We start from the raw sequence: 13,584 nt of genomic DNA, 5'->3' as shown, positions 1-13,584 counted from the left end.
AAATTTTGGGTTACTATGTACAATCTAAATTGGACTCCAGAAAGACAAGAATTCAAACACAATACAATGTATTCGCAATTAATATTCACCCATCGGAGAGTAACGTTTGCGCTGGATCAGTGGCTTGTACAAGTCAGGACTCTCAGCTCGTTCCTATCGGCTTTTTGGCGCACTCACTAAATTTTACAATATCGCAGTTATCATTTCGACTGGCCTAGCTTGGGTAAGTGGGTGGCGTTTCAACAACACTGATGGAATCCATGGTTTTATGTTAACTTAAAAAAGAGGTAGGGCGCCCACTATGTTAGTAGAAATCAATACCGCGTTCCAAAATCATCTCGAAGTCTCTCGTTGTGTTAAAGTGGGAGGATGAAACTCAAACATTCGCACCCAATACGTTCGTTTAGAATGAAATGTAGCCTAATGTAATCGATTCATAATAGCACATTAGGCGTGGAATAGTTCTTACAGTAGACGGATATAAAATTCAATGGTACATAAACCCGAGGAAAGAAAGTGACATTTCACTACGAAAATACTTACATTTTTGGCCAAACAATTTAAAGTTGTGTTTAGAAATTGATTGGGTATAATGTTGGACGGTGGAGCTCGATGATTAATAGAATGGGCGCTAGGTTGGAAAATAAGGTAATATCGAATGACTTTTAATTACTTCAAAGTGATTTTTTTTTTTTTTTTTTTTTTTGTGGACATTTTCAATCGGCGGGGCCGAGCTTTTTGGGTAGGGTCCACGTCTACTATACGCCACTGTTTCAGCACCAGCTCTTTCTATTTATCGTCCACCAACACGCTGAAGAAGGACCTCATCTCCATCTCAACTAAACTACCACAAGACAATTTGTCATTATAACTGAAATTCATCAGTAGTGTAGCATTCGCTATTTTTTATATCAGCTAAAAGGTCGGGAAATTACCCTTTCCTTGAAACAATCCTTATACTTCGAATTAAATGTGTTATGTACGATTTTCTTTGTTAATGTTATGTCTCAATGCCGTAGCCAGCTATTGGGACAGTCCCATACAATTTTCTGTTAGGTTAACAAACAATAGGTCAACATTATTTTTAAAAATGGGTCTAAATTAATCTGTTTTATGCAAAGAATGGGTCCTGATTTCTCATATTTTGCATAAAATTGGTAAACTTTTAAGACAATGGGTCCACAATTTTCATTTTTTTTTAGTGTAAAATGGTTTAACTTTTAAGAAAATGGTCCACATTATTATTTGAATTTACACGTAAAGTGGGTCCACCCCGATATTGTCCTGCACTGTTTGAAAATCCTGGCTACGGGACTGTATGTACTGTTGCTTTTTAACAATCCGCCAGACTGGCGCATGATGTCTTGTTTTGTAAATGTGTCTACTGGAAAATAAATGAATTGCATTGAATTGAATGTTATGTATTGCCATGAGGTAAACTTTGAAGAAAGGCTACATCAGCGCTAAACACAACTTATGTGAAGACGCCCTGCAGACTGATAAGAACAAAATATGAATATTAAATAGGCCTATGCCTAATGTCTTCTGGTTTCTGTTTGCTGTTATGTGGAATGCAATTTTGGCATTTTCTAAACCATTTGCTTTTGTATTGTATATCCTATAATATTGACTTTTATCCTAAAAAATGTTGTTGATGGTGATTTATGAGCTATAGGGCTGGATTTCTTTGAAAACTATGTAGATATTTAACTTGATCAAACTAAAGTATCTCATTTATGAATCGGTTCTTGAAAAAACAGTTACACGTTATAGTAAATAGGCTAGATATACTAATAATAATGCAAATTGATCTATATACAGTAAACCCTCCTTTGGGACACCACTATTTAGGGTAGATTTTTTTTCTGACACGAAATGAGGGAAAGTACTGTGTATGTTTTAAAAGTACCTCAAACCTCTACTCAAAAGGCACCTTAATAGGGGCGCTACTGTACCTACACATGCAACTTTATTGTTGCATATATTAGCATATAGACCAGCAAATAGATCTATGTCGCCACGAGAGCCAGACCCATACCTTGTACCCAAACCCCCATAGAATTCCCACTTTTTTTACCGCGTCAGAAATTCAGTGTCCTATCAAAGGAAACAAATGTCCTCTTGACAAGAGGTGAATAAACTCCATGATGACGTATGACACAGTTCTTGACACTGAATTTTAAATAGTGTATAGGCCTAAAGCTATTCTATGTTCAAGAAAAGGTTATCTACCCCTGAGTAAATAGGTATTCCACTAAGGTGTGTGCGGTGTACTACAAAGCACATTTCGGATATCACGAAGGTGATTATGGCTTGTGGTTGATATCTATTATTCTCTACTACCGCCATCTATAGTCAACAAACATGTTTATATTGTCATATTATTATTGGATAAACATGATAAAAATTAAATATTCCAAAAGCAAAAGTCTAGACCCGGAAAATACCTCAAGTAGGCTATATTATCTTTTAAATCTAAGGCCTATAGGTTTCCAAGTAGGCCTACGGTACGTATAGTCTGTTATTCACAATGCGTCAAGAACAACGCTGTTCCGCGTTGTGCATAAGAGTGGGAAATCAGTTGCTCCCAACGAAGCTCAATTGTCTGAACTGACGTCAAGATCACGAATGTGAATTCAGGTTCGAGAAAAATTCTCGCAGATTCACCATATAGATTACTGTATGTGGATCTATTGTATCAAAACTTTTTATCCTTTATGTTATTATCATATTATAATCATAAAATAGTTTCACAAGACAAGAAAGAAAGAGGCTATACTTTATCCCTGTCTCTTATACACATCTAGATGTGTATAAGAGACAGTTATTATACTATATGATTATATAAGCTATAGGTCACAAGCTTGGTTTGTACAGTAGGTGACTTAATACCGGTTAATACACCCCGTGATACAGATTGATGTTACATTGGCCCTATTTATTGTTTTCTAAAGTAATTCCCAAAATTTACAACATTTATTTTACAGAAGCCCCACTTTTTACTTTGCAAAAAAAAACAAAAGAAACAAACAAACAAAATAAAACAAAAAAACAAAACTAGAACAAGAGCATGAAATTCACATTCCTGTTTATACGGTAATGATGGTAATGATCTTAATTGGTAGCTTAATAATTATGAGTAATCAAGGTTGTAGGCTACTGTTGATGATGTCAGGGTTGATTGTCTCAGCTATGCTGACGACATGGTAGGCCCTGCTCAGGGCTCCTGCAATTGTTGGGCTTCAACATAATTATTATAAACATATGTGCAGCATTAGCCATTGAATGAGATATTGTAGAAAATCCAATTGCATGCGTCTTTGTCCACGTACACAGAAATTGCAAGACGTAACTACCTTTCCTAAAGATAAATTGTAGTGCTGATTCATAAAATCAGGCCATGACAATATTATAGGACTTCAGTGGCGGATTCAAAAGGAGTGGGGGAGGTCGGGCAGCATTATAAGAGATGGAGAAAAAAGAAAATTATATTCATATTTAAGTCTGGGAGTGCCATTTCTTACCTCAGCCCCAACCATCCATTCGGCAAACTGAATTTCGACCATCTGGCCTATGTTCTCGAGGTGAATGGACTGTGAAAGTCCCTCCCTGGGGCCCCCTCTATTTTGAATTCCTGGTTGGTTCCACCACTGGATTTCTCTGCCATGATGGCTTATGCCATGATGATGTTGAGGACAACGACGACGATGATGATGATGATTATGATTATGGTGATGACGACGATAAATAATGATGACGACGATGAATGAGATTATAGCGATTATGATTAGGCCTACGACGATGATTAGAAATGGCGAGGAAGACGACTGATGATTAACGATGATGATCACGACGATTGGATTTTGATGAACAATGATGATTATGATAATGATGGATAGTGATAATTAAATTTTGAATTACGCACATGGTCGCATTCGGTTATAGGAATACAATAGGTGTTTCAATTGTTGATATAAGCAGGTGAACAGCTAAATAGTGACAGAAGCAGGGCCGCCAAGAGGGGAAACTCTAACAAGGCAAGGGTTGGTGTGGTCCCCCAGTTACAAGCGAGCGCGAGGATCCGAAAAGATTGCGCTGAAGGCGCAAACAATTCTTTTTGGTGGCCCTGTCAAGTCCGGAGGGGCCCATTGTTAGGGGACCCATGCCATTACTGAGGGCCCATGATAGTAATTATTATTTTTGAAATATTTAAAATAAAGCTACCTGCAATTTCTATGAGCCCCTGGTAAGCTTGGGCACCTCTCGGTGGCACTAGACAGAAGGAACAAAGACGAAATCCAAGCAACGTCGTAATTTTCTAGAGAACTACCAATAATGAAAAAAAAACATCTACCGTACTTTTTAGGACACCAGCAACCTTGTGAATCTCACTCCAACCTGATCTTTACGATAAACAAAGAAACCAAACAGTATTGAACTTTAATTTTCTAAAGAACTACAAAACTTTTTATATAAACGCACATATAGACCTACAACAAACAACAAGTGTTCTCGTATGGGTAGTAAAAAACATTCAAAAGTAAGCACTGTTAAACAAAGTAGAAACGTATACATTGACATTAAGCCTAGACATAAACAATTATTTGATCGACTTTTCGAGCACTCGGTGTGCACTTTCTTTTTTTTTTTACATCACTCTAATTTTGTGATGTGATTAAACAGGTGAAGAATAATGACTGAGGTAACAAAGGAGAACCCAAGCAACGTCGAGAATCGCATATAACCTGCTCTTTACGATAAACGGAACACGCTTCCACAACATAATACGCTAACAAGATCCAACACTTCCGCTTCTTAAGCCGCTATGTAATTTTAATAGATCCGGTGCTTTGCTTCTTTGGGCCATGGGTAACTCTCGCTTTATGACAGCTTTTAAAGTAAAATGTCGAATATAATATTTTGCAAGCTGTTTTATGCATTTGATAGCTACGCTTCTACGGTATTAACACGAACAATAACATATCTTATGTCTTGTATAATAGAATTGTAACAGGGACGTAGCCAGGATTTTCTATGGGGGAGCCGTCTTGTGACCGAGCGTGGGAGGGTTCGGGCGGGACTGTCCCCTCCTTACGTGGGGGTCCAGGGAGTGAAGACCCCTGGGAGGGAGCGCATTGTGGACGTTTTAGGACTGTTTTGAGGGTATAAAGTAAAAATTGCAAAAGACACATCATAAATAATGTTAGTAGGCTTAACAATACTGTAATTAAATAATAACTCAACAGTACCAGATTTAAGAATTCGAAATAGAGGTGACCCAGGGACTTTCACATATAGTTGGGTCGAACCACCTCAGCCCTACCATTGTTGGGGTTGTGAAAAATTGAGGAATTAGTACCTCTATATGACACCTTTATATAGTAAAATAGATCATCAACATATCACAATTTTGTACAAATGATATTGTAGGACTCAATTAGAAATTGTACAGCATTTTTTTTTGTAATTTGTAATCGCATAGCGTAGTTCAGCAAAATGAGTTATAACAAACCATGTACTATTTGTATTTCTAACTTGTGTAAAATCATGCGTAGACCTATGTGTTATAATTAGCCTATAGTATTATATTTATAACGTGTGTTGATGTATTCATATATTTTAGAAGTTATTCATTTTAAGTAATCCCAGGAAAGAATTTGTATTGGCTAGCAAACAAGCTTTAAAATACTAACACTGTGTACAAGGGGTATGTGGGGGGAAGCCGCGGCTTCCTCCCCTCCCCCCACCACCCAGATACGTCCTTGATTAGTAACGATATTTTTGTATTCCTTAAAACTCTTGAACGTAATGACCTTGTAAATTAAAAGACTAGTAGGTCTTTTATAAATTCAAATTATGACATGACCGCGAATGTTTGACTAAATTAAATTAAGACTCGATGCTTTTGATTTCTTGGCCGAATTCTGGGGATGTGATTGGGGTAGGACCTCTCAATAAACAAGGGACTTCTAATGCTGTGTGCGTGGTGATGTTCTGGTTTTGGACCTGTGATTGAAGACAAGATAGACCATGAAGGAATTAGTTTCTGACTAGGTATGTGTTCGGTCAAGGGCGGAACTTGTATGATCATAGAGAATTTTCTCTACGGTATGATACGAGGGAAGACTCGAATTGGTATCTCGTGTTTTGGTGCTCTGGGCTTAATGTAATGGATGATCTGGCGAAAGGACCCTTCATCATACAATAATAAAGGGATTGTAAACCATGCAACAACAATATACCGTATTTGTATTGATTTACTCTTCCGTTGTAGAAAGTTTGCTGTTTTCCGTTTTTGAATGCATGTCATCGTTTGGTAACCTTAACAAAATTGAAAGTATAAAATTACATTAAAAATATAGCCTAATTGAAAAGAGCAGATAAAATTATTATCAAGCGAATTATTTTCAAGGACTTACGTGAGCAGTATATCAGAGCAAAATGGTTATCACCTTCAATCAAATTTATTTAATTTAATTGAAATGTTTGCCAGAAATATTTGAGAACAAATAAATATTATTAAATGTTGAGGATAACCTCACACCATCCTGCATTCATGTAGGCCTAACTTGTACATGATGCAGAGAAGAAATTGCCGATGAGGCATGTGGCACCAATAGGTTTATGCTATATGTGGAATGTTACCTCTGTCAAAACAATAATAAAACCGGAACATTTTAAGAAAACGGGGGTTTTGGTGTATTCTGTAGTAAGGAGAACTTACCAACGTTTTATGGCATTTAATATTTTTCGATCAGATTAAATTTAAAGTGGTCTCAATTTAAAGTACGGTATTCTCTGAGCCATAATGAAATATTGGGTTAGAGGAAAACGAATCCAAGACAAAAGTAAGCTATACCGGTAGTGCTTATGGCTATTTTAAACGTTTTCGGTGGCAATCTTTAAAATACACTTTCTGGTAGTCCAACTTCGGCCAACTTTTGATATGTTTTGTTCTTTTTTTCTATACCTTGGACCTATTACAAAACACACACACTTAAACGTTTTCTTGTAATTTCTGGCGACATGCGCACGATTGATCAGACTGTTTTATGTTAAAGCTTAATTATTTTCGTATTGTTTTATTTCTCCACCATAAATCCCAGCAAACAAAAAACATTATTGTGAGATTCGTGTCCGTTGTATGTCAGAAAACAGAGTTAACACAAAGTTATTTAGTCAGAAATTACGTTGATTTGGGTAGTTTTAATGTTTAGAATTAGTATACGTGAAGGATGCAATATGGAGAGCCGCTCTGATAGTACTTGCATTCATAGTAGGCTTAATCTTCAGGGGATTTTATTCTCATTACTGTATAACGTTTTTATTGTATTGTTACCTGGAAATTGAATACACTTATAACGTTATTTAACTGTTAGCTGGGTACACTAGTCACATGGTATCATCTTGTTAGAATGACTTGTTGGGCGATGGGTATTGATCACATAGGCCTATGTATCTATAATTTAACTTACGTCAATATCATATTTTGCATCGCTAGATTAGGGCTATGTACTTATTTGTTTATTTTCCATTAAAAAAAATGACGTATACACATGAAGCTTACGCATAAAATCTAAATTCGTTGAAATGTTATTTGCCGATTTGAATAATTCTGTATTAAGCCTATCTACTGGCCTATTTCTATTCCATGTACTCCTAGCTTAGTAGAGGTAAATTTGTTTTGTTCATGGTCCCTTGGCTGTATTAATAAATCGGTAGGCAAACCTACATTGACGTAGGGTATAAAGTCAGTTTTGTTGTAAGGCACGTAAGTTTAATCTATACCAGAGCTTCTGTTTTAGTATAACTGTTAGGCCTGTCACGTTTTGGGCCTAATGTCACGAATCATGTTAAACGATGATGAAGATGATGAGTGAATGAGGAGGAATAAGAAGGAAGAAGAAAGGGAGAAAATACTGACAATGATGACGATTATGGCGAGAAGATGAATAAGAGAGGAGGAGGAGGAGTAGAAAGGATACGCTTATCACAAGAAGGAATTAAGATAGGGAGAATCGTTGATGATGAGGATGACGAAGTTAATGATGACGACGAGTATGATGATGATGATGATGAGAAAGAGGTTATCTTAGCTTATCAAAGGTGACTTGAATGTGACAATTTTACCATTGTTGACGGGCTAATAAGGTATAACTTTTTTTCGGCAATAAACAAGCATTAATAAAGCGCAATAGCGATTACGCTGATATCAAAGTAGTTGACGCCCTCTAAAAAAAATCTATACTTGGAAGTTTTCAAAAGGCAAGCCCGCCCACACATGTGTGTCGATATTGGTAAACAGTAAAAGTGCTTAGTTCTTGTTCACAGTACAGTATACAGTTAGCTACTGAGAAAGTTATACAAGAAGAATTTAGTATAGAAGACAAGTTACACAATGTTTGCCTGTAGGTTTTTCTACGTCATTTGGTTTCTTTCGTTCTACAAATACGGGCTAGCGGAGGAGGCTCCAGAAAAGCGTAAGTTTTTCCTTGGAAATATGAGATTGATTTGGTAGTTCGCATTTTGGTAGCACACTTAAGCAGTTCAGCGCATCCGGTTAGGGCGATCCACTCACCTGTGAGAAAGTTCGGCAGGCGGGCAGCAGTGGTTTATAGAAATTTGTTCATCTTTGCTCTCACACCGCTGCACAGAGGTATTTCAACATCAGAATTCAACTTCTGCTGGCACGTTGGCATCATATTTAATCAGGCACACGCCTATATTTAATTTTGAATCAATATAACTCGCACTGACCTGTAAGCCAGGTGGGATTTTTATGGCTCTAGTACCCCTCCCCTTAAGCAACACTTCCAACCATTTTAAACATACCATACTTACAAAATGAAAAAAAAAAATGTATAGATTTCTTCCATTACAATAAAATTGCCTTTTGTGTGATAAGTATGTTATCTTTATTGAAGCTGCAAGTTGTGTTGTAATTACTTTTTATTCATGTACTAAATCCTAGGGGTCTTCTGAAGGCAAAGAAGATTGCTCTTTTTAAAATGAATTAATATTACGATCATTACGATGTTCTTAGAGGTACAGCACCGTACGCTATCTCGGTAATGATAAAGAAGGTTAGGGTTGGCAAGATCTAGCGACACTCAGCATTACCAAGATAGCAGAATGATAGCGTATGGTTCCATATTCCTAGCCACTGCCTTAATTAATTGTTCAGCATGGACATTGGTTTTATTATTGCTGCTGTATAAATCGGTCAGATAACATTGAACACAGAACAGATAAAACATTTTTGCGGCATTATTATTCACTGTGGGCATAATTACTTTGCAAAGTAGCCAGTTGGTTACCATACTAATTTGAATATACTCTATACTACCACAATAGATATGTTTTAAAATCCACTGTGGTTTGAGGTAATGTAATGTAACTACTTTAAAAAATGTAGACAAGGCCCGAAGAGGATAAGTAAGCATTAGGTAGGGATGAGTAGGTGTTTTTATCTAAATTAGGAAAGAAGTTAAGGTGTGGAGTGGATATAATGACCCTCTGGAATTACATTTTAGGGTTTTCCCTTACTGACAATTGATCTCGCATATTGTACTGATCACTTACCATAGACACGTGTGCACATTTTCAACCAGTCAGACTGCCCTATAGTCCATATAAATTTAGTAAATATAACATCCATTATCATATCTTTGGAAACAGCGCAGTGGTAAATGAGAATCTATGTTCTGATGTGGGTGTGAGAACTATGGCCTGAGGGTGAGATTGGCTTTTCCATATTTATTGTGGTGGTCCATGAGAACTCAGGAATTTTAGCCATTTAATCTCTTATCTAAATGACTTCACAATTGTTAGAAACTTCGAGGGGACGAGCACCCTTTTTTGTCACCCAAAGGATCTGTCACTGCTTTTTGGGTGTTGGGTGTGTGTATGTGAAAATTTATCAATAAATACTGCCTGCGTGTTTACAGTAACAACCACTTCAAGAGATTTAAACTCCGGCCACGAGTCCTTTATTTAATCCTACTCAAAACACAAATAGTAATTACTGTAGTTGTTAGTGATCACACTGTAATAAGAAAACACTGAAGGAGCTCTGGTATATTACACCTTAAGTAATTACTCCATTTCTGTGACGATAATCGTAATAAGTCTACTTACTGGGCATGTGCAAGTTCGTACCATATTATTTAATCTAAATATGGTACGAACAAGGAATTTTGTATGAACAACAGTGAGACGACAGTGATGCATAACTATGGGAATACTGACCTCGGTCTTGGTCGAGACTTAATCCAATGCGACCACGACTTCACAGCATTGATTCCTTTATTATACTTTTGAATTTGTCCTAATTCAACTCACCGACCTACGTTATCTGTGCCATAAACCAGGACTAAGCAATTCCAATGGAGTCTCTTTCCAGTGGCAATGGTGCAATGGAACTCTCTACCATCTGACTGTTTTTCCTCTGATATACAATCGGTCACTCTCTAATGGGATTGGATATTAGTAAGCACCTCCTGGTATGATACTAATTCTAAAAAAAAATTTATTTATTCTTTTCTGTAGCCCATGCCTAGAGCATCCTTGTGCCTTGCATGTGGTGATTTATATAAAAAAAAATTGTATTTCTCACATTTATTCAGTTGGTGTAAAAAATAATGTATTCAAATTATGGTAAAAAAGGTTGTTAATTGTCTCTGAACATGACATCCTGTGAAACCAAATACAATTATAGTTGTTCCAATATTTAGCTTTATTTTTCTTTTTATAAAGATGTTGAAATATTGTTCCCCATCTAGTTAATAGCGTTTTGAATTAAATTATATTTGTCTGAATCATTAAAATTCACATTTTAATTTTTTTTTAAAGAAGAAAATTTGTAATCTATGCTTCAAATTCATACTTTATATTTTTTTAGAAGTAAAAAGTGTTTTCTTTGCCCTATGGGCTGGCAGTCTATGGAGTGAAGTAAAGACTAGAAATAGTAAAAGAAAAGTAAACATAATGGTATTCGTGTAATGACAACATTTGGCAGACTGGCCACACCAGGGTAATGATGTACAGTCCATAATAATTTATGATTTATTTAAATCAATTTATTTAGCAAATGCAGAATGTAGCCAGCTTTAATGGTATTACTCAAATCCATTATATGTAATCTTTTAAATAGTGCTGTATTTCAGAGCACTCTAATATTACTGTAATATTTTTAATGTACAGGCTGTATTGTGTTTTAATGGTTTAAATTATTGTATAGAATATGTATACGCACCTGTACTAATTTTCAATACATATTATTTTGCGCTTTAAATAAGATTATTATTACATGAGTGTAGGCTGGGGGTGTGGGGATGAGGATGCACCTCTCCCCCCTATATCTAAGTGAGTTAAAATGTTAAAAATTAAGTTTTCATTGGAATAGAATTTTTGTTAATTTTTACATAACCTCCCCCCCCCCCAGGATGAAATCCGCCTACACTCCTTTATTAAATATTTCATCAATTCATCTTTTTTATCAGTCCAATTTGCTGTAGTGTATGTGTACATTTTTATGTATTGTATTTAATTATCTTATTTTTTAAATATCTTATTGTACCTTTACAATCGCTTCAAGCTAACTAAATTATTTCATGTCCATATTTTTCGATCATCTTATTTCATATTGTTCTTAACAGCGAATGATATTTTGTTCAAGAATTTTTCAAAGGAACGTTTGTAATAAAACTATTTTGGCCGTATTTAAATGACATGTTAATTTATAAGTGTCAGAATCAGAATGAATTTTATTGTCATGAAATTGTACAAAATCGTGAAAATCTGCTTCCTTGTACAAACATCTAATCTTAAATTAGCTATTCATCGACAACAGAATTGCACAAAATTTACACTGTATATGAATATACACAGGTAGTATTGGTGTGTAATTATATCCTCATTTGTCGATTAAGTTTCACTGTAAAAAACATTGAGGAAACCATTGAAAGTTTTTTGTAAGCTATCAGGAAATTCAACCCAGCCTGATAATACAGTATGTATGTACCCAATTCATTAAAATTGACTGTTACCCTTGAACTAACCTAATGCTTGCTAATCTTCCACTTGACTTTGTTACATCAAAACCCTTTTGAATTCTGGAGAAAATCAGAAAAAATAGTACAAAACATGTCTGCGAATAAAGCCTAATTGTTATTTAAAGTTTCTGACTAGCTCTTGGTATAAAGCGCTTGTGTTAAAATTTAGCCTAATTTGGTTGTTTGTCTGAGTAACTTTTTAATGGTTATTGTTCATCTATTCTTATGCATAGAAATTGATATTGTTTTTTTAGTCATTGGAAGTTTAAAGCCAGACTCCTACTATTGTATTTATTGTCTAATCAGTGGAGGGTTATGTTATTTTAGTAATTACTAAGTAATTTTATTGGATAGTTTACTGAAAGTGTGTAGCCAACTTTTCTCAGTATGATTCTGTTGCATATTCAGCTTTCATCAGCTGGGAGAACCTGTTGATATTTTGTCAACATTGTTACCAATCATGTTGTAATCCTTGTCAACACTAGCCAATCAAATTGCAGAACAGGTGGAAGTTCAAATTATTTAACCTTATTAATATATTGATTTGAAATTAAGGATGTGATCTACCATTTTCACACTGTAAAGAAAATGAGAAAATCGTATATAAAATTTGGGATTAGCATACTAAATTGCTACGGGTCTATGTAATATATAGTTTATACATAGTAAACAGAAAAACCAAAAAGTAAAATGAGAATGATTGATTGATTGAATTTAAGCAGTAAAAGAATATACAAGCAAAGTATAAAAAATTACTAGGATGAAGCACATAAAAGCGCACAAGGCACTTATTTCCAATGTGGTTCTTAAAAAGTTAACATATATAATAGATATTAAAACTATCGATAAAATTATTTATTCATTTAAAACAAGCCTATAAGCAGTCTAAAACTGCTTAACGAATGACATTACTTAACATTTGAAGGTAAAGTATCTGAACTAATTAAATATTGTTCTACTTATTAATATATGCTTTTAGAGTGTCAAACTTATCAACTGTCGAGGGCCATAAATTTGGACATTTCCCAAAAATACACATGTTTACATGTTTAAGCATTTGTTTTATCGGACGTTAGTAGTAATATTCAATGGATCCATGATTTTTCTAATGGGTTTTGGCATATATTTGTATTCAATATTTTCTTATTTCAATACATATCATTGTTATGTATTAAAATTACAAAGTGGCAAAGTGTGGGATTATGTGGGGGTGGGGGGTGGGGAGAGGAAGCACGTGCCCCAGTGCCCCACATTGGATCGGGCACTGTCAACAGGCTTGCAAGTTTATGTTTCAGTATTCTATATTCAAGTCAATATTTGTTAAGCAAATTGAAAATAGATTTGTAATAATTATTAGTTAAAGGCATCTGTAGGCTACAGTACATAATCAAAACAGATTATGAGAAAGCTATAGCTCTTTAGAAAATGTTCATATACAATATATATTATATGAAGTGAAAATCTGCTTCAGAGCATCTTGAAACATACCTTCAATCTGGCCGTGTTGTGCACTTGTCAACTGTAGCCCCCC

Source organism: Anneissia japonica, unplaced genomic scaffold (genome assembly GCF_011630105.1).
Source record: "Anneissia japonica isolate Jap-2015-1 unplaced genomic scaffold, ASM1163010v1 scaffold287938_len408866_cov212, whole genome shotgun sequence".
Lineage (NCBI taxonomy): Eukaryota > Metazoa > Echinodermata > Crinoidea > Comatulida > Comatulidae > Anneissia > Anneissia japonica.
The sequence above is the reverse complement of the archived record's forward strand: the minus strand, read 5'-3'. Positions refer to the sequence as shown.